This window comes from Ictidomys tridecemlineatus, chromosome 12, assembly GCF_052094955.1.
Source record: "Ictidomys tridecemlineatus isolate mIctTri1 chromosome 12, mIctTri1.hap1, whole genome shotgun sequence".
In the NCBI taxonomy this organism is placed as follows: Eukaryota; Metazoa; Chordata; class Mammalia; order Rodentia; family Sciuridae; genus Ictidomys; species Ictidomys tridecemlineatus.
Window position 1 is genome coordinate 33484874 of NC_135488.1, and position 21675 is coordinate 33506548.

At 39.2% G+C, this 21675-nt stretch overlaps 1 long non-coding RNA gene across 8 annotated transcripts in view; it reads right to left on the minus strand.

The window, feature by feature from the left end:
- The window catches only part of LOC144369209 (uncharacterized), a 40001-nt gene that overhangs the window by 17924 nt on the left and 402 nt on the right, over nt 1-21675 (minus strand). For all 8 annotated transcript variants that reach the window (XR_013428695.1, XR_013428694.1, XR_013428692.1 and 5 more), the window contains exons 2-3: nt 20892-21051; nt 1702-1914 (exon numbers count right to left, since the gene is read on the minus strand). This is a non-coding gene — a long non-coding RNA (uncharacterized LOC144369209). The remainder of the gene's footprint in view (nt 1-1701; nt 1915-20891; nt 21052-21675) is intronic.

Here is a 21675-nt window from a genome sequence, read left to right on the forward strand (position 1 = left end):
CAGAGCACGGATCTGTCCCACTCAGTGTGCTCAGGCATGCACCATGGCCAGCAGCCTCAGGCCATGCCTAGTGAGTCCCTAAGTGGCCCCTTCTTCCCATCCTGAGAGCTCCTCCCCTCCTCATGTCCTACTACCTCCCCACTGCCTCTGGACTGCTGTCTGTTGAACAGAAGGGGAGCCCAGGACAGTGTGCTTCCACACACCCTAATGGAACTGGCCACCTGGAGGCTGGAACTAAAGATTATTAAGGCTGAATTACAGGTGTGCACGTCTGGCACTTTATTTTTTAAATAAAACATATTTGATTTGCAAATTCTCACCCCCTCCTGATATTTTAATTATTTCCTCAACATATGAAATTTGACCAGTGTAAAGTTAATTTTGTATTATAGAAAGTTGATTGAAATAATATTTATATAAATAATCAATCACCAAACCTTGAATTTTTCTTCTCCTTTTTTGTCAGGAACTGCTTGGATACAAGAGAACACAGTACAGACTCATGGAAATGCTTGAAATGAACCACTGAAGCTTAGCATTCAGTGCTGGACAGGGTATGACAAGGTCACTTGATATCTGCTCCAAAGAGTCTACCAGACAGAATCCTCTGACTGATCCCTGACTGAGCCATAGGAACTGGCTAGAAAAGCCTTCACATCCTCAATACATTCTTCACTTCAGAATACTGGACAAGCATTGATATCCATCTCTCGTTACCTTGCTCCCCAGCCAACCATTCTTCAACAAATTCAAAGGAGCAACGCATGCAAGCACACAGAAAGGGATGTTCACTACACACATCCATGTGCGAAAAAGACAACTGGTATTTCTTGTTTGGGCTATTTCAAATGAAATCCCTTCTGCATGACCTCCACAAACCAAAAAAAAAAAAAAAAAGTGAAATTCCCATGTAGAAGACAAGATACACTTGCCAAGGAGGCAGTGCTAAGAATTTAGACACTCCAAATGTAGAGTGTGTGTTTACGCAGTCCCAGTTTCCATGAGAAAGTCCCATGAAATCAATTAGGAAGATCCATGCTCTAGCCCTACCATGCAAGTGATGTGACTTGAAAGAGTCACTTAGTCTCAATAACCATCATCACTAACCACTAAGTCAATGAATAAAGGTCCTCAGGTGTCAAGCTACAAAATGTGGGATGAGCATGGATGAGGATGGGCGGGAGAATCCTCCCCCTCTAACAAAATTAGGGAAGGATATGCTGCCCTCGAGTGGCTGGGGGGCCTGGGATCCTGCCACAGAGGGGGATTCCAAACCTCACATCCCCTGACCCAGGCCAGAAGACCAGGTAGAGTTCAAGGATCCGGGGGCAGCCCAATGGCAATAAAGGTCAAAAGGAACTAGGGATCTGCCTGGACCCTCAATCCCCTACTCTGAGCAGGGCTGCATGACGAGGCCAGAGGCCATCCACAGCAATCTGCCTTTACAGGAAAACAGGGACTGCAGGCTGCCTCTGGCTCACTGAATCAGGGTGGTGTTTTCATAAAGCAAGACCACTTCCTCACATTTGACCAGCAGCTCATGCGCTGACAGCACAATGGCTGGCTTGACTCAGGCCCTGAGAAATGAAATAGAAAATTCATAGCAAACATATCTTTAGCTCTTCCACATCATCAGGGGGTGTGATTCATTTCCATCAACAAAGATGTCTGAAATGATGTCTAAACATGCTGGGGACTCACCTCCGTGTGGAACTTTTCAGGAAAAAGGGGATCAAATCTCTTGAAGCAACTCTTCTCTCCTCTAGCCCATGGGCAATGCAAGGAACCTGCATGATACCAGAGGCTCACTCTCTCTTCTCATGTCTTCTGGAAAGGATTCATTAATGCTTCCTTCAAGGTGAAGTAGAGGTCTGTATTCCCAGCTTCACAGAAGTGTTTGAAGGCACTGTATCCCTTAAAACGAAAGAAGAAAAAACAGGTCATTAAACAGGCACATGGATTACAGTACATGATCCCTCCTCCCTGGAGCCTTCCACATGACCGTCTTCCACATTCACGGAGCAATGCTTGGCCACTTTCAAAGAGCAGGAGACCATGGTTCTGAGAACAAGGAAGTCAATAAGGAACTTGAAGAGAGCGCTATGTATTGCAGAAAGTGGCACACCAAGGATCTTCAGCACGGCTGCTAGAAACAAGAGGTTAACTTCAGTATTGACTTCCTATCATTTACTAAGTACAATATAAGTGCCAAGCACAATATGCAGCATCATCCCAACAGCAGAGTATACCTAGTATGCAGGAAAACACCTGCACCAGAACAAGTAAGTATTTTATCTTTATTTGTAAAAATAAGCAGTAAAACAATATAACTGACAAAAAATTTCTCATTTCCCTATTACATATCTGGTATAATTCCCTATAAGTAATACCCCCCCAAAAAAAAATCAAAAGTGTATTTGAAAAGTGTAAACTTGTCATTGGATTAGATGTATTAATAATGAATTTCTAATATTTATGTATGCTGTGTTCCTGCCTAATGCTGTTTTGGAAAAGAGCATATAGAATTGAACTTTTCACAGTATTTGCTTGAAAATACTGCTGGCTGGGCTGGGGATGTGGCTCAAGCGGTAACGCGCTCGCCTGGCGTGCGTGCGGCCCGGGTTCGATCCTCAGCACCACATACCAACAAAGATGTTGTGTCCGCCGAGAACTAAACAATAAATGTTAAAAATTCTCTCTCTCTCTCTCTCTCCCTCTCTCTCTCTCTCTCCCCCCCCTCACTCTCTCTTTAAAAAAAAAAAAAAAAGAAAATACTGCTGGCTATGTCAGGCATGGCTAAGTGAATAGTGGGACTTGTAATAGTCAGAGAGTGCAATGTTGTATACTGGGGTCCCCAATTCCAATATTGTATGCGATACTTACGAAAGCCAGGGAGGCAGCAGGAGTATGGAAGCTGATTGAATAGATGACCTCAGGGCGTGCCAAGGGCTATGCCAAATGAAAACATGTTCTAGCTCACCACTGCCTTGAGGCTCATGGGCCTAGATCTTGTGTTTTTTAAAGGTGCAAAAATCCAGTATTAGTGTAAAAATATCTAAAAGTTAAAGGTAGGTAATTTTAAATAGTGTCCAATTCTATATCTAATAAAATGGGCTGCCAATTTGTGAATTTAGCTCAAGTAAAAAAATAAATAAATGAAACAGATAGATGATAATGATGATAACAGAGATAAAATTTTTGTCTTCTCCAGGATGCCTATAAATATGTTTCATTTAACTTAGATGCAAGTAACTTAAAATAGAATTTCTGAGTGAATATATTATATCTTATATTACACAAATCACAAGGTTTTGTTATGGAATATTTGGTTATTCTTAAGGCCTCACCTATAAACTGTCTCATAGGTATGAGGGGAATGACCCAAAGGATAAGAAAATGGCTGGAACCATTCTCAAATGTACACATGTAGCCTGAAGGTTAGGAAGAGAGACCAGACACATTGTCTCTTCAAGACTGTACTCAGATTGCAGGTATACCAGGATGGTTGTCTCCAGAGTGATGGCTTCATGTCACTAAACATTCCTAGCTCTCCTCAGAAACCTGACACACAGCCAACAACCTCAGTTTGATGGCACCTAAATTATACCTAAACAATTATCAACCAATTTTATCCATTAATTAATATATATCACAACTTTATCACTTAAACTAAACCACAGAAAATTGTTAACAAATGGTCATTTGCTTTGATACCTTTACTTCCATTTCATTACCCAGAGATGATCAATGCTGTACTTCAAGGAATACAGATTTATTACAGAATATTTAAGATCCTAAGGATATATTTTAGCTCAGCCCATGTTTTACTTTATTATAAATATGACTTCATGTTTTGAATATATCATCTAACATTTTTCCTCCCCAAATGGTAGGCCAATCTGTGCTCACTGATTGTTTAAGAATTTTACTAATTGTTTAAAAGTTCCAGAGGACCTGTTAGTCCTCATAATGGACAAACAATCCAATATTGTCTTCCTTGTAATGGACAAAGAATCCAACAAGTCCAGAGAACGTACATGTACAATAAGAAAAGGATAATGTCAAGTAAAGGAATGAGCAGAAAGATTCAGAGGAAGCTCATTTTCACAAGACACTCTCCTCCAAAGTGAAAAGCATTTGAAGAGATGCTAAGAAAAATACCAGCAAAAACAGTGTACTATCAGTTTGTATGTACTCAACATACAAAAGGGGGAAACCTAGATAATAAAATGCTGGCAAAGTATAGCCATGTTGAGCTATTCAGAAGAGCTACCTGGCAGAGTTTAGTCAAAGAAGTAAACATACATCCTTTGACACAGAAATTCCACCTGTTGGTACATCACTGACATATCGTGTTTAAGCATTTTTACAAGGAACATCCTCACGTTCCTTGAGCCTGGTCTGTGCTGACCAGGAGTTGAGGGTTACCTGGATGCCCACTGCTGAGACTGTCAAAAGCTAAAAATGTAGTGGACGCAAATCTTCATAAGTTAAAAGCAATCCATTAAAAACAATAGATTGAAACATGATAGGAAAATCCCTGAATTCAAGTTCTTGCTATCCTACCTACCAACAATAATGCTCGATCAAGATACTGGGATACTCAAAGGCAAAAAAAAAAAAAAAAGGAGAAAATATTATGTCATTATTAGTTTTCTTAAATGCAAAAATGGAAATGGCAATATTTACCCATCCAAGATCTGTTATGCATACTAAATGAGATTTTTGTGGACATGTTTATAAATGATTATCATCTCAGATACTTTCTGTGACTCACCAAATGCAAAGATCTATAAAGAATTACAGTCTCCATACATGAATTCATCATCAAAAGCCTTGAGTCAACAGGTGCTTCACAAAATAGCTGCTTGGGTGGTTAGCACCCATCCAGCCCTGGTAAGTCACAATCTGTAGTTTTATAATTCCCAGGGGATCTGAATGAGCATCACAGTTCAGATTCCAGATCAAGGAATACTTTGATGGTGACTTGCAGCTTACTAACAGTTTCTTCTTCTAGGACTAGATGTGACAGACCAAGGATGTCAGCAACAAAAGTCTGCTTATTAAAATTAGAATAAGGATACTATTTTCTTTTTTTTAACCTTTATTTTATTTATTTATTTTTATGTGGTGCTGAGGATAGAACCCAGGGCCTCACACGTGCTAGGCGAGTGCTCTACCATTGAGCCACAACCCCAGCCCAGGAAACTATTTTCAACTATCCTACTATTAAAGCAGTGTCAGAAAGGATATGTATATAGGAATGTATTCAACTCTTTATGAGTGCCAAGAAGAAACAGCATTACAACAGGTAACCTAAACTCTGACTCCCTAAAGCCTTTCAAAATATTTATATGATCACACTCTAGAATGTCGCTTGACCACAGTTCACACATGGCTTACAGTTCTCAGTATTCATTGTGTCTTATTCTGTGAGCCCAATGAAATTCAGCCCATTTGATATTCATGGTTTAGAGCAGAAGCCTACCACAGACACAGTGGTCAGGCTAGACCCTTCTACTTTCCCTTTCCTCAGGGGATTCCCCCAACCACAGTAATGTCACAGGGTTGTATGTCCCTCTGATGATCAATTAATTAGTGGCTATGCTGGAACTGATCTTATCACACCTCAACACCAGATCAAGCTGGGCTCCAGAGTCACTGTGCCTCCTGAGACACATGAAAATCTCTCCTGGCCTCCTGCCACCAGGTGACAGAATTACTGCCATGGACTGGGGACACGTCTCTCAAAGTCAGAAACACATCCTTTGGGTCAGCACTATGGGATCTCCCCTTAGCTGTCTAGCTGACCTAGATGCCCTGGGCAGAGAAGGACTTCTGGACAGAGCATGAGACACAATTCCATAGTGAAACCTTGACCAGGCACTGTACGTCATTGTCTGGTGAACATTTCAATGACCCTACCTGGTCGATGCTTTCACACTAAGAATAAAAAATGCTTCATATTTCCCAATTAATAAAAACAATATGGTATTCACTGCCATGTTCAAAATGAGTCACAAGTTCAAGGCCAACCTCAACAACTTATCGAGTCCCTAAGCAACTTAGTGAGTCCCTAAGCAACGTAATGTGACCCTGTCTCAAAATAAAATATAAAAAGGGCTGAAGATGAGCTCAGTGGTAAAGCTCCCCTGGGGTTATTTCTCAGTACCAAAAGAAAAATGAATCATTTCTGGAAAGTTAATAATTTGTGAGATAAGTTTTCTTTTTTCTTAACTCATCATATATTACTGGTTATTGTCATTAGTCCCTTTCAATATTCTTTCCATGCTGATTATTTTATATCAAATCCTTACTTTTCTCTTAATTCTGATCATAGAATGCAGAGCATGAAGTTCAGAATTGGGCAGAAATCTGGCAGAACTTATTGGAAAGAAATTAGAAAACAAATTTCTAGATAAAGGTATTTTAGGAGGCAGAATCCATGGCAAACTATTCTTCATGCCCTACTGAAATCATGATCCACCTTATTCCTCTATCATGGGGAAATGTTTTCATATTTCTTTTGGTGAAAATTATTTTTTAAAAAACTTTACATTTACTTCAGAGGACTTGGGGAGTTTCCTGTAGGTCAGAAAAATAATATGTTTGATGAACTATTCAGTGAAAAGAAGTATTTAAGAAATAACTAGTGAATCAAAAACAGTGTTTCGTTAGTCACTACTTAAAAGTGAAGTTTGGGGTCTGAAACTAACCTTTTTATTAATATTAATTAATATTAATTTATTATTAATAGCCAATCCCCCCAAAAATGCCGAATGTCTTCTCTGATATAAGGGAGGGGGTGACTCAAAATGGGTTAGGGAGGGAGAGCATGGGAGGAAGATTACCTCTAGATAGAAAATAGGGGTGGGAGGGAAAGGGAGGGAGAAGCATGGATGGTGGAAGGAGACACTCATCATTATACAAAATACATGTATGAAGATGTGAATTTGGTGTCAACATACCTTATATACAAACAGAGATATGATAAATTGTGGTATAAAGGTGTATTAAGAATTGTAATGCAAAAAATAACAATAATAAGAGAGCTCATGTATAATGGTATAATTTAGTATGAACATACTTTATATACAGAGTTACAAAAAATTGTGCTGTGAATGGATAATTATGATTGTAAAGCATGCCACTATTTTCATGTACGTAAGAAATTTAAAAGAGAAAAATCAAAATTAGATATGCTAATCAAAATAGATACAATTAATGTTAATATAAGTAAACATAAATTAGAGTCATACATTAGTTTTTTATTTATATAAAATTTATATAAATGTAATTATGATGTACATATTCTTGTGTCTGTCTTCTGCTCATGGAGTTGGAAATAGCCATACATGACATATTTTCATTGTTTTATAGTTTTGCATTGTATGAATATCCAAAACTTATTTACCCACTCTAGTGATGAACACGTGAGTTGCTTCCACTTTGAAGTCACATGAACAGCAAAGCTCTGAACATTTTTGTACGTATCTTTTTCTGACTATAGGTATAACATTCTGGTCCATAAACAGTTGGCAGTGGAACTTCTGGGTCATACAGCATGCAAGCATTCAGCTTTAGGGGATACTGTAAAACAGAATTTCAAGGGACTGTACCAATTTATACCCCTACTAGAATTATATGAGAATATTAGTGTTAAAAAGTTACTATTGTTTTGCTTTTAACTTTGGTCATTCTCATGAGTAGCTATCAGCATCAGATCATAGCTCTGGGATAACTAATGCTATAAAGTACATTTTCTCATTAACTAGCAATTTAAATAGACTTTTTGAAATGTGCCATTTAAATTCTTCCCCCAATTTTCTCTTTTTCTGCTATTGTTTTAAAAATTAATCAACTGCTTAACATGAAAGATAATTCTGTATAGTGTCCAGTAATATTTTGTAGTTCTCGGTGATAATGCCTAACAAATCTTTTCTAGATTTATCTTTTGTGTTTGTAAAGAGTGTCTCTTCTTGAAATTTTATCTTCTGTAATTTTATGGTAATATACATATAAAAATTATTTCCTCTAAAAACAAAACAAAACAGTGTTTCATTAGCCACTACTTAAAAGTGAAGTTTGGGATCTGAAACCAAACTTTTTATTAATATTAATTAATATTAATTTATTATTATTAATATTAATTCAAATATTACCATATTAATTCAAATATTACCATTTCCATTTTGCATGTAAGAAAATTAATAATGACATAATATTTTCTCCTTTTTTTTTTTGCCTTTGAGCAAATTCTCCCAATTTGCCTCCAGAATTCTGGTTGATAAAGTAAAAAATTCACAGAATTTATTCAGATGGGGTAAAGAAGCCACTTTACACAAGGCTCCATATATCAAAGACATTCAGTCATTCAAAAATACTTATTGAGGGCCCATTGTGTTCTTGGCAGTGTTCTAAGTACAGTTCAAAGCAAGCGAACCAAATGAAATTCTGTCCTTGTGAAAATTACTCTCTAGTGCTGAGCAAAATGAACAGGAAAAATATATAGTATGGGGCTGGGGATGTGGCTCAAGCAGTAGACATTTGCCTGGCATGTGCAGGTTCGATCCTTAGTACTGCATAAAAACAAAATAAAGATGTTGTGTCCACCGAAAACTGAAAAATATTAAAAACTCTCTCTCTCTCTCTCTCTCTCTCTCTCTCTCTCTCTCTCTCTCTCTCTCTCTCTCTCTTCTTTGTTAAAAAAATATATATATATATAGTATGTTAGCTGGAGGTTTTAAAAATACAACTGGCAAAGTTAATGAGGATGAAATAGAAGAATTGAAAGGATCTCATTTTTTGACTTTCTCAAAATTATACCCTGGGACTTCCCAGTAATTGTCCTTTTTGGTCAGCTGATAGCACCAACCTGTTTGATATGCAATAGGGAACCAGAAAAAGACAAGGAAGGCCTCTGGCCAGCTACTCAACCCAGTCACCCCAAGGCCCCATTCTCTTGGCTAGCTAGGCAGCAGACTCCCTGACACACAAATCAGTGTCCCATCAATTTAACTTGAATGAATGGAATCACTAGGCCACCCGCTCTAGACTGCTGAATGACTAGTGGGAGCATCATTTTACAAATAAAAACACATCAGATTAATTCAAACTTAAATGCAGTGAAAGAGAAATAAAATCATCCTCAGGGCCCAACGGACCTGGAGAAGAGGAAGACTGCAACTTCAGCCTCCTCGATCCTGGCGTGTAGGAGAAGGGAGATCATGAACTCTAGCTCCTCCAACCTTCCCTGAGGAGGAAAGGATTTTCACAACTCCTGTCCTCTCTAATTACAGTGCACCACCTAAGGGGACAGGGCATTGGAGGAAGTAAATTGCACTGAGGATGATCACAGTCCAGAAGCACATGCTCACCAAAACACAAAGGAACAATCCTAGGACCACAGCACGTTCCCTTCCCTCATCTCACCTACATATTACTCAAGGCCTATGTACCTGAATTCTTTTAATGGACACATCATGTCCAGATTTCAAGAAAAAATTATAAGGCAAAAATCACAGCTTGTGGAGACAGAGCATTATCAGAAGCCAGACTCAGATGGCAGGGAATGATCAGACCAGGAATTTCAAACAACTGTGACTCAAGCCTGATGACCTGCTTATTTCTGCCTATCTTAACCCAGATCTGCAGGAAAAGGATGAGGGAACTGAGAGCAGGGCAGGCACAGGGAAGAGAAGAGGCCTCATTCGCATGAGAAGAAAATACACCTGGCAGGTGAGGGAGAGAAAATATTTATTGAAGGGACATGAGCAACTAAATATAAATGAAACTTGGGAGGGTCAGGAGACCTACAAATCTCAGGGTATAACCCATTCTTAATTTGTGTATATAGTTCACTAGAGGAGAACCAGTGGGGGAAAAAATGACTGAAGGCTAGTCTGGTGTCTGTGTGTTCATCACATAGTCTAAGACTTTAAGTTGTACAGGAGAGTGAGTGGAATGATTGAGTTTTTTCCCATTTAGATGTCAACATGACTTGGACAGCTTTAGTGAAATACCAAACAAACGCTGTTTAGTATTGCTTCAGTGCAGATGTCTTCGGACCTCTACTACACGTCCATGAATCTTTTGTTCACTAGATAATCATGGTAGTATACCAATTAGGTTAAAATGTTCACTCTCTGGCTTATAGAATATTCTATGTCTACACAAGGAAGAAAATATCCTTTGCAATTACACCCCAGTGACAGGAAAGACATGCAGTCTTTGGAATGGGGTTCTTTAGATATCCTATGCAATTGTACCTGCTTTTAAAGAACTTTCATAGATGTGTCAAGGGCTTGGCAGGGCCTGGTGATTCAGCATGATCTGCTAGCAATGCCAGTCCATTGTTGCCAGCACAGGGACCCATGGTCTTCCTAGCTATGTCCGTGAGATCTTGTTTCTATAGAATAGAGATCAGAAAAGTATTTGTCTGTTGAGCCTCACTCTCCCATACAACACAACACCTTTTAGAATAGTTGTAGCTCACAGTTTGCACAAACTTCAAATTTTATCCCCAATCCAATCACACCTTATTAGTTTCTCTAAAGTCACCCCCACCCACAGAACTGTCATCGCTGATCACTACCACACTTACTAACGAGTGTCTGCTTCCACTCCCCCATACCTGATCCCAAGATCTTTTTTATTCCACAAAAAAGCCAGATTATCTTCTTAAAACATGTGTAATATCATGTTTCTCCTGTTTAAAGCAACACAATGTCTTCTGATTTCAAAGGGAATCCAAACTCCTTAGCTCAACATTCAATGCCTGAGCGGCCTGGCCCACTCTCTCCAACTGCACCTCCTAGCACTGCTCCACTTGTCACTGTTCTCTATTCATCTTGGACTTCTTTCTCTTCCTCAAGCCAAGTTCTCTGTCACCCATATCAGTCAGGATCCCAAAGAAGAATTCAAAAATGGATACTCACATAAAGATATAACCCGCAAAACCAATATAGATATTAGTCTCCCAGGGTTAGCAACATCTGAAAGCCATTCTCATTCTTAGGCCTAAAAACAGTATTTTGTGTTTATTTACATATACCCTGTCTTGACTGCTAGTTCAATAAGTGAGAATTGTTGTCTCAATTACAATCGAATGGCCCTCCCTCCATGGAGCCTAGCACCATGCTTAGTGCAAAAACCATGCTTAGTACAGAGTAGACACTCTGTAATGCAGTCTACTTGGACTGAAATTTAACACACAATAGCTTCTCCTCACTTTTCCTATTCTATCTCAGGGCCACATCTACTAGGAATCAGTTGTGGGATTATCTACTCAATCCCCAATCACTGGAAGATGTGAGTCTGACTGGTGTCAGCAGCTCATTATCACTCCTACAAGTGGAGGTTAAAGATTACCTCATCTACACCTGCTCTGTATTTATATTTCAACCCCGAAGAGGCACCCTGCCTGATGATCACTGTGTCTGAAACCTTCCCGAGTGCTACAATACCCAAGTTCTGTTTCTTTGTCAATCCTTTAGGGAATATGCAGAGCAGGACCAAATTTTATCTTACAGCACCTGATCTAGACCATGTGGCTTCTCTGACTCCTTTCTCATCTTTAGTTGATTATTAAACAAATAAACAAACAAACAAATACCTCACAAAAATGGCATGACAGCTTCTTTTTTCTTCAGGCATATTAAAAGCTAAATCAATTTAAACACAAAGTCATCTAAGTTTGAACTTGGTCCTATAACTATGGACAATCCCACATGATTAAACCAAAAAGTCAACCTAGAATTGTTAAAGAAATTAAATTATAGCTATGATTTCACATAAGATCCTTTAGTTTGATAAAGATCTCTGTGTGGCTGTACTTCATGTGAACATAAACAAGTACTCCTTGAATGCTTTGAACAAAATCTCTAAGTTTATGAATTCATATGTCAATTATCTTCAAGATAGAATTATACCTCTCCTGGAGTTATCATTCTGTAACTTAATATTTTCATCTTCATAGAAGGGTACATGGCCGACTGAGTAAAATCTGAATACCAACAAAAGGTTGTTTATTGGAAAAATTAACTGTATCTTAAAAGCAAGCACACAGTGGCCAAGTCTTGTAGCATCGGAGATCATCATTGTTGAAATTACTAAGAAATGTGCCCAATTATATCAATAGATAGTGGCTCATCCACAATGAAATGTTGGTTTAGTATGAATGACTGGAAGTCCTGCCTTTCTAACAACCCTGTCATGATCATGTGCTACTCTGATCAGCAAGCTGTGACCCACCTCACCACCTCTTTTCATGTCCACACACTTGCTCCTTCCCCTTCCCAAAACTAATGCCCAATTCCCACTTCAATTTGTCTCAAACACATTTTGTGATTTGCACTTCATCTGAATAAACAAATGTTTTTCTTCTCCACCATCAAATCGTAATGACTACAAAGAGGAACTGGTAAAGTTGATTACACAGTGGATTGGTTGGCTTCAGTTGGAGAAAAAAGAATCATCTATAGTGAACTTGAATAAATAGAATTTTACTCTCATACTGACAAGTACACATTTTCTACTCCAAATAATACTTGAGTCATAACTTCAAAGTCCTAATAGGAAGTCTGTGCTTTGAACTGCAAACACAACAAGAACCACTTGGGGGAGACATTGTGTGTGGAATCCACTTTAGATTTTTTTTTTTTTTTAAAGCCATCTCTCAACAAGTATATAAAATTCTTAAATTAAAATGTGAGCTTAACTGATGCTATCTCAGAAATTTCTAATGCCCTCTGCTGGTTATTTTTGGAGTCCTTTAAAGGTCTAGGAAAAAATTCAGACTATATAAAAATTTGGACTAAATAAATGAAATGGTTATAATTAGCAGGTTCCCAGGTATCCTTGAAGTCTCTTCCACCATATGTTAGGTCATTCAAAGGGATTTATACGGTGGCTGGGACCCAAAGCAATCCACATTTCATGCCAATTACAAGTGTCAGCCACAAACACAAGGTGTGATTTGATCAGTGATACACCAGGTCTCTGGCCAAATATCTACACATCTCTTCCTCCCTAGCTACTTCCTTTATGGAAGGTTTGAAAAGCCAGGTGGGTGGTTCTTGCCAACTTCTGTCACTGATAGGATCAGCTTATCTATCTCATTGCTGAGGTTTTCTTTAATCATAGGAGATACATGGTATGCTTTCGCATGGGGCTTATAAATTAATGTGCTAATTCTTTCAACAAATATGCATTGACACCCCCATTCATAATGTAATGTAGCAAACACTTCCCCAGACACAGAATGAATTCTAAACAAGACCAAACCTTTGCCCTCAGGAATCCTTCCTTCTAGGGAAGGCTGAAGAGAGATGTTATATAAATAAACCAAACAAAGAAATGTTTTAAGAAGGGTTATCTTGGAGAAAATAAAGCAGTGTTCAGTCTACAGAATCATAGGGATGAGGTCCATCAGAGAATGCATCTCCAAGGAGGTGAACTTGAGAAACTTAAGTGAATAACAGTAGAAAAGCTAACGAATGAGGCTGAAGAAGTGGGCAGGAACACGAGGAACTTTTACATGTTTTGAGAAACATTCATAGGTTTGGGACAGGAGAATGGCATCATGTGACTTGAGTTGTAAACATATCACATTGATGGCAGCATGGAAGACAAAATGAGCAGGTGGTGTGAAAACAGATCCGTTCAGGGGGCTTTCCTAACTGTGGCTGGACTGCAGTAGTGTGCAGGGAAAGACTTAGCAGTTGGTTTCAGCAGCTATTTTAGGATTAGTCCTATATATTGTAGAGCAAGGAAAAAGACAGGAATCAAGAAGGACTCCAAGGCTTCTGGTCTGAGTGCAGTGGTTGAAGTGGCCACATTTCTGCCACTTGCCCCAGAAGACTTTGTCCCATATCTATTCCTCCTGAACCATGTACTGGCTCAGTGCAGAACACTCAGGGACAACAAGCACATTGGGTATGAAGTATGAATAAGTGTGGGTGGTGGCTGTAATTTCTGAGCTTTGGTCTAAAATTGTTTTTTCTTCATTCAGAGAAACTTTTTTCCTTGTGCAATCTGCTTGCTCTTCTCTCTTTACTCAGCTCCTCTTCACCTTTCAAGGCCTGATTCAATTTTCACTTCATGCCTTCTTTATTTGCACTCCCTCAAACACAGAATAGACGCTGCACACGCGCGCGGGCGCACACACACACACACACACACACACACACTGCTCTAACCATTTGAGGGGTAGCCAGGAGCTCCACTTAAGTGCACAGGTTGGCAAGGATTTTATATAAATATTTTAATGTCTGTTGGCCTCATTCAACCCCTATCATATATCATTTGTTTTTTTTACAGTCCTTTATGAATCAGAAAAACATTCTTGATTCATTAGTCATAAAAAAAACAGGCCTGGGTTGACAACCCCTGGTGAAGAGTATGGTCTATGTAGACTGCTTTGGATCTTGGCTCTGGTACTTCTTCACTGGGGGCCTAAGACCATCATTCAGTCTCTCTGTGCTTCCCGTTTTCTGTTGGGAGATAATTCCGTAAGGGTCACTCTCATTTCTGTACATCTTTGCTCCATGTTATGTTTTTAAGAATATTTGTATAGAACACTTTCTTTATTTTGCTTCTAGCATAAGGAGTGGCTTTGTTTATCATCCATATGATAATGATGGTATCTCCCCTCAGGAAGACAGAAGGTGTGCTGGAGCCAATATAGAAGATTTGGTTTCCTGAGCTCAGTGTTCCTTAGCTATGGCACAAGACCATGGCATGTGTATTTGTGAATCTGAAATCTATGACACATGCTGTGCCTTGAGTAATAAAGTCCTTTGTCTCTGACGCAGAAATCTCACATCTTTTGCCAGGTTTCCTACAACTTGGTAGCTTGAAAGTAAAGCAAAATCCAGACCCTTCACAGTTCTTGACATCCTCATGAAGAGAATCTACCTCATAGGATCATGCTACAGATTAAATAAGCTAATATATTGAAGCTTTCACTGAGAATAGTTGTAGGCACAGTTTAAAATCATGTACATTGCAATTATTATTAACATTATAACTCTTTGTACTTGTACCTTATAGAAAATTATCATAATTCCATTGATATACTCATTTTGTAATGTTTTATTTCTTACTCTTTACTAAATTATACTTTTTGAGGGCAGGAGCCACTAATAAGCATTCAAAATATTTACTGAAAAAAAAAACAAATGTCTCCTAACTTCTGCTCCATAATTTTCAACAATTTGTCTTTCTGAACTAAGTGCTGGGACTTTAATTTGTAGCATATTTTGAATTTGGCCACATCTAGACTATTTATAACTCATTTAAGGTTTTTTTTTCTATTCTGTTTTAATTTTGAAGAATCATTTCTTATTATTTTAGTACTTCTTTTTCAGAGTAGCCCACAATATTTGAGGGTATTATATAGCCTCAATCATTTCTGGGAATACTAAAGAGAATTTAAGATATATGGTTTCCTATATTAGCTGTTTCCTTGGTAGTTATTTAGTGTTGTTGTTCTTAGTTCTTCCCTTACTACTAACAATGTACGATGATTTTGCATTACCTACTCAATTTTACAAATAAGAATTATTTCTAGACAGTATACTGAAGCCTCTGTGTCATCCACATTGGAAAACTGGATAAATGCAGAGCCACAGCCCTGGTAAGAGAACAGCAGAATGTAGCTAGGAACTTGCTTTCAGAATGTGAGACTCTGTGCCTGTTTTGGTAGCGAGAACTGAACTGTCTCTGGCCCCAGTATTCATACTGACGTCCCAACCTCAAAGGAGGGCCTATACCCACAATTAGTTAAAGGCACTGTGATCTCTAACTGCAGCCTGGAGGAGCGCTTATTGAGCCTGATGCAGCTTCAGAAATTTTGGAATTAACCACTCCACCAATTGCCCGACAGACGACACTTACCCACTGCCTTCTCCTCCCAATTCTCCTAAAAACTCTGATTTTGAAAGGTTTTTAAGAGGTCTTTTTCAAAAGTGCCTTCCTCTATTCTATTGTTTTTGAGGGTCTTATGAGTCCGCATCTGAATATCAGAGAGAACATTCTGTCTTTGGTTTTGGGGATTGGCTTATTTCACTTAGTATGTTAGTCTCCAGTTCCATTCATTTACCATTCGTTTACTGTCTTGCACTTATTTCTAAATAATATGGAAACTTAGAGGAGTAGCAAATATAAATAGAAGTAAAAAAATTTGCTGACATATTGTCAATTGTTGAAACAGATGATGGATATACATGGATGTGGAGACGTCTGGGATAGAGAAGAGAGATGGTTGGATGTAACGATAGATACATGGATACAGAGATAGGTTAATGGAAGGTATGCCATGTCCTTGGACATGTTACCACAGTGGAACAAGGGCCTAAACAAACAAGAACATAACTTTTGGAGCCACACTTATATAAGACATAAGTGAAATGAAAATATCACCTAAGAGTACCTAAAGCAGGAGTGGGTCACTTAGTGAGCCAAAGGGGATATGATAAAATGAGAAGCACTTGCTGAAGTGCAATGAACTGAGGAAAGTCTTCTCTTTACTTCCTTAGACTTGCATTTAATGTTCACACTATGGACATAATGATGATTAAGTGCAGATTCAGAGGTTTTATAAAGAGCAGCCACAACAAACCTACAACTAACATCCCACTCAATGGTGAAAGACTGCTTCTCTCCACAGATCAGCTCAACACGAGAATATGCACTCACACTCCCATTCAGCTCAATATCAGAAGTCTAAATCTGGGATAAAAAAGAGAAAAGAAGTAAAGCATCCCCATTGGAAAGAAAAAGTACAACTGTCCCTCTTCACAGAGGACACGATTAACTATATCACTATCAGACACAGGAAAATCAATAAGGCAAAGGACACTGAGTCAACTGAAAGGATGCTCCCACAAGGTCATGGTAGACCCTTCCTGATCTGTCAGTTGGATTCGGCTTTTCCATCCCCATAAGAAACCAGGTAGAATGGAAAAACAAAACCAACAAAAAACTACCCTAAGGAAGAACCTCGGAAATAAATCCTCTTACACCTGACAAGTAAGTTTAAAATTTACTAAGGTCACAGGATACAAGTGGTTAAAAGCAATTTTTCATGGAATTCTCACCTTTCTGATCATCTTTCAAGCAGAGGAACTCTCAGGTTTTTATGTGGACAACCTTTTCAAGATGTTATACAACTGAAACACACGGTGCTAGCCATGAGCATAGTAGGGCTTTTCATAGGTCAGGAACTCAAGAAGTTCATTTGATTCTGCCTCAAGCAGTCACCACTCAGCTCTAAACGAAATGTAACATCATGCCTTGTGACCAGCATGGAGCCATTCTCTCCCTCTGCACCATGAACCCATCTTTCCTCCTCCATGTGCTCTGTTCCTCTGCTTTAAAAAGAAGATTGAGGTTTGGGGCAGAGGTTTGACTTTCTGAAGGAAGACTAGAATTCCATATGCTCCCATCTGGATATGGAAGAAAACTTGAAGAATCAAGGATTCAAATTTTTAGGACTGTTGGAAAGACATCTAAACAGCATACCTGATTTCTTGTGGGAATGGAAAACCCAAATTCTACAGTGTCAGCATGGGTTTGCAGTGGAGGAGGGAAGCTGAAGTGACCTTGTGAGAGGGCCCTAGGTTGACTTCATGTTGCTATGTTGTTTTCCTGTATCTGCATGTTATAGAGGAACCTCTAGATTATGCACTTGTACTTTTTTGTCCTATCAGTGCCAATGGGTGAGTCAGGATTCAGTGCAAATGCCTGTTTCCTCAAAAGTCCAAAACATTTGGGCTGGGGATGTGGCTCAAGCGGTAGTGCGCTCTCCTGGCATGCGTGCGGCCCGGGTTCGATCCTCAGCACCACATACAAACAAAGCTGTTGTGTGCGCTGAAAACTAAAAATAAATAAATAAATAAATATTAAAACTCTCTCTTAAAAAAAAAAAGTCCAAAACATTCACCATGGAGATGGTGTGCTGTACATTGGCAAGTCAGAAGCCCTGAATGCCACTGAGGCTGGCTGGTAAACTGCAGCAGAATCTCTAGGCCTGATACCAAGCAAAGTTTCTTGATGCTATGTTGACTAATACACTGTTTAATCACTCTAGCAGTCAAGGAAAGACTGGGGTCTATTTGCCCCTTACTACCACCAAAAGGGATCTCAAAGATGTTGTTAAGCTCTTGGGGTGCTGAAGACAATATCGATCCATCTGAGATCCCAGTTGGTCCTTTATTACTGGCCGCCCCTTAAAGTAGTATCTTTGGAGTGAGGTACATCCAACAGGCTTCACCGCAAGTGGCATAGCTCTGGCCACTCAGTACTTTGGGCTCTCCACACCCCTCACAAACACTTTGAGACATATATTTCCGTAACTGAGGATTTTGTTGATGAGAAACTCTGGTGAAGGGAGGGAGTTTCTGCCTGGTATTCCCTGGTATGGATACTAGGTCCATCACTTTAGAAAAGCAACTTCCAGTTTTCCATCGGGCTTTTATCCAAATTGAATACCTGACTTATAAAGGCCTTGTGAATCTCCACAGGGTGATTCCCATTTTGGATGGCTCCACTCAGACTCTGAGTGACAATATGTGAAACGAAATGGAATATTCAAGAACACAGCTGCCTGGCCCCACAAGCACTGTACTTAATACTAAAATGAGGCATCTCTCTGCTGAAAACCAGACATCCCAGGCAGCTAAGTGAGTCATTTCACTAACTCGAGGAGGTTCTCAAATCACACTGGACTACAGTAACTTTTCCACCTCAGTGCCAGTTCTGCCAAACCAAAACCATATGTGATACGTCTACTCAGCAGAGAGAATCCAAAGCCCTTCACAGAGCTATGGCCAGTATTCTCTGATGAACTTCCTTACCTGTTTTCTAAATATTGAACTGTTGCCAATGGTCTAGACATTTGGTCTACAACTATGAAAACTAAAGTCTGTCAGATTAAAGACATCCCTTCATTCATACCTGTGACTACAGAAAGAAATCACAGTAATTAAACTGTCCAAGACCATCAGGTAGGAACCCATAGGAAGGGCCCACTCTCTGATGAGACTAGCCAGAATCAAGGTGCCCACTGAGTCTACACTGCCTGGCTGCTACTCTCTTGCTGCCTGGATCTATTATCAAACCCAGATATGACAAGAAGTCTCCCAGAACAAATGGAAGGACTCCACATTTCTGCAGAGGCTGCCAATGAAGGCCAGACTATGGTGCCTGCTCAAAGTTGCTATAATTTTCTTCTGGCCGACTGTTGACTTCAGACTTTGGGCACCTTCCAGACAACTTGTGGTGTTTAATCATCACCATTACTTTTGGTGATGACCAGTACTTTTTTATATATATACTTTTTCAGGTTATGGTACAATCATTTAAGTTTAATCTGTCAACTGAAGTCTATGACCTCTAAAACTATATGTGGCATATATTTGGTATTGCAATCTGATCATGTTACACTTTTTTTTCCCCAAATCTACTCCACATGGGCTGATAATCAAGACTTTCATGGACCTTCAATGTTCCCTGACATCTGTCAGCATCTAGTGTTATGGACCATTGATGTAACTTCCATCAAAATCAACATAAATAGGTTATTAATTGCCTCCTTCATCTCATGGTCTGTGCACCTTGCTCAAGCATTGGTAACTAAATGTAGCTGTCCCCAGAAAGAGATAATTTCCTTCTAGTAGCCTTTTGGGTAGGGATCAGGATGAACAGTTTGGCAGTTTTTCAAAAGACAAACATATACCCACCATAGAATCCAGCAAATCTCACTCTTATCTATTTATCCTAGAATTAAGAACTTATGTTCACACAAAAATCTGTACATGAATATTTAGATGCCTCTCTTCATAATCACCCCAAACTAGAAACAACCCCAAATGTATTACAAGTGTTGAATGAACAAATTGTGATACATCCATACAACAAATACTCAGCAATAAGAAGGAACAAATTATTGATGAAGGAAACAGTTTAGATGAATCTCAAAGGCATTATGCTGAGAGAAAGAAGCCAGTCTCAAAAGTTTATATACTGTTTCAATTTATAGGATGTTCCTAAAAGTTCCAAGCTATAGTGATGAAGAAGAGATCTTGTACACCAGAATGAGGTATGAGACAGGAGTGTGGCTATAGCAGAGTAATGTGGAGGAATTTTGAGGATGAACAAAACTTTTTCTATAATCTGATTGTGCTGCTAGTTGCATGAGTCTCAATGTATATGGAAACTCAAAGAACTGCAAGCCAAAAGAAAAGTTCATTTTACTGTAAGTCAACTGAAAAAACATGAGGGCTGCACTCTTCAAATATTCATTACATAAAAGACCAAGAAAGGCTGAAGCAATGTTCCAATACGGAAACCTGAAGAGACATGTCAAAAACAATACCCAGATCCCACACTAGAAGGGAAAAATGATAAAATGTCCTTTTTATTAATAGAAAAAAATATCCTTGATGTTTTAGTTCTAATGTTTCTCAAAACCTGGAAAACATTGATTAGTGATCTTGAGTTATGGTCTCTTGATCTTTTTCTACATCAGTAGAACAAAGGGCAATTTACTTGTGAGAAGAGACAGGAGGAATTTCTCTTTCCATCTCAGGCTTTGAATACTGTCTGGAAAACCATTCATCCACTTTTATTTAATAGTATTTTCTATTATAAAAATGTTAAAAATTTTGGTGGCTCTTAGGACTTAATTTTTTTAAATAACTAAGATTATTTTTTCTAGTCCCATAGAGAAGTTGCTCATTGTACACACTGTAAAATGTACAGTTTAATAGGATTTTCTCAAGGTGTCTCACTATGGAGAGATCTTTTTTTTTTTTTTAAGTTGGAAAACCCTTCTTTCCCAATTATTCTGTACACTGTTAAACAGAAAATCCCAATTCTGACTCACTTACCAAAATGAATTTGACTCACTGCTCATAGATGGACCTGGACTCCATCTTCACTCCTCTGTGGTGTCTCTGTCCTGCCTTTTTCCTCTTAGCAATTTTGTCTTCAGGCTGCCTCCTACTGTAGTGGCAAATTCTGCCAGCAGCAATCAGAGCTACTGTGTTTCTTCAACCATATTAAAGGAAAATAAACATTATCATTATACCAAAATATTAAACAGAAGTACCCAACCTCACTGACTGTACATCCTACTACATCTGTTATCCATGAACCAACCACAAACACTAGGATGCTACATTACTGTAGAAGAGCAAGACTAGATGATAGACATCTCCAGTAGTCTTTCTCTTTAAACTGACACTTTCTTTAACTGATATAATTAGCTACCATCTATTTGATCCACATCGTGTGCTGCCTCTTCGCTGAGTTATCTTTCCAGGTGACCTTAGTTATGGGATTGTATGGGGAACACTAATGGAAGGTCTGGGGTGGCAGCAAACTCTTTGGGACTTCAGCTGGAAGGCTGCTTGGGGAACTGGAGGGCCCATCAGGGCACAGCGGCAGCTCCAGGGGCTCCAAGGGCAACCTCATGGGGAGCCTGGGAAGCGAGGGTCCTGGGCTTTCTTTTGGTGTGGTTTCTCTTAGGTGCTTAGTCCCAGCACCCCGGGAGAGACTGTTTTCTACCACATCGCTGACTGCACAGGGCCACCACAGGGCAGTGCTACCCTGAGTGTCATGCCTGCTTGAAGGAAGGTCCCACTTCCAGACCTGAGGCTGGGGCAGACTCAC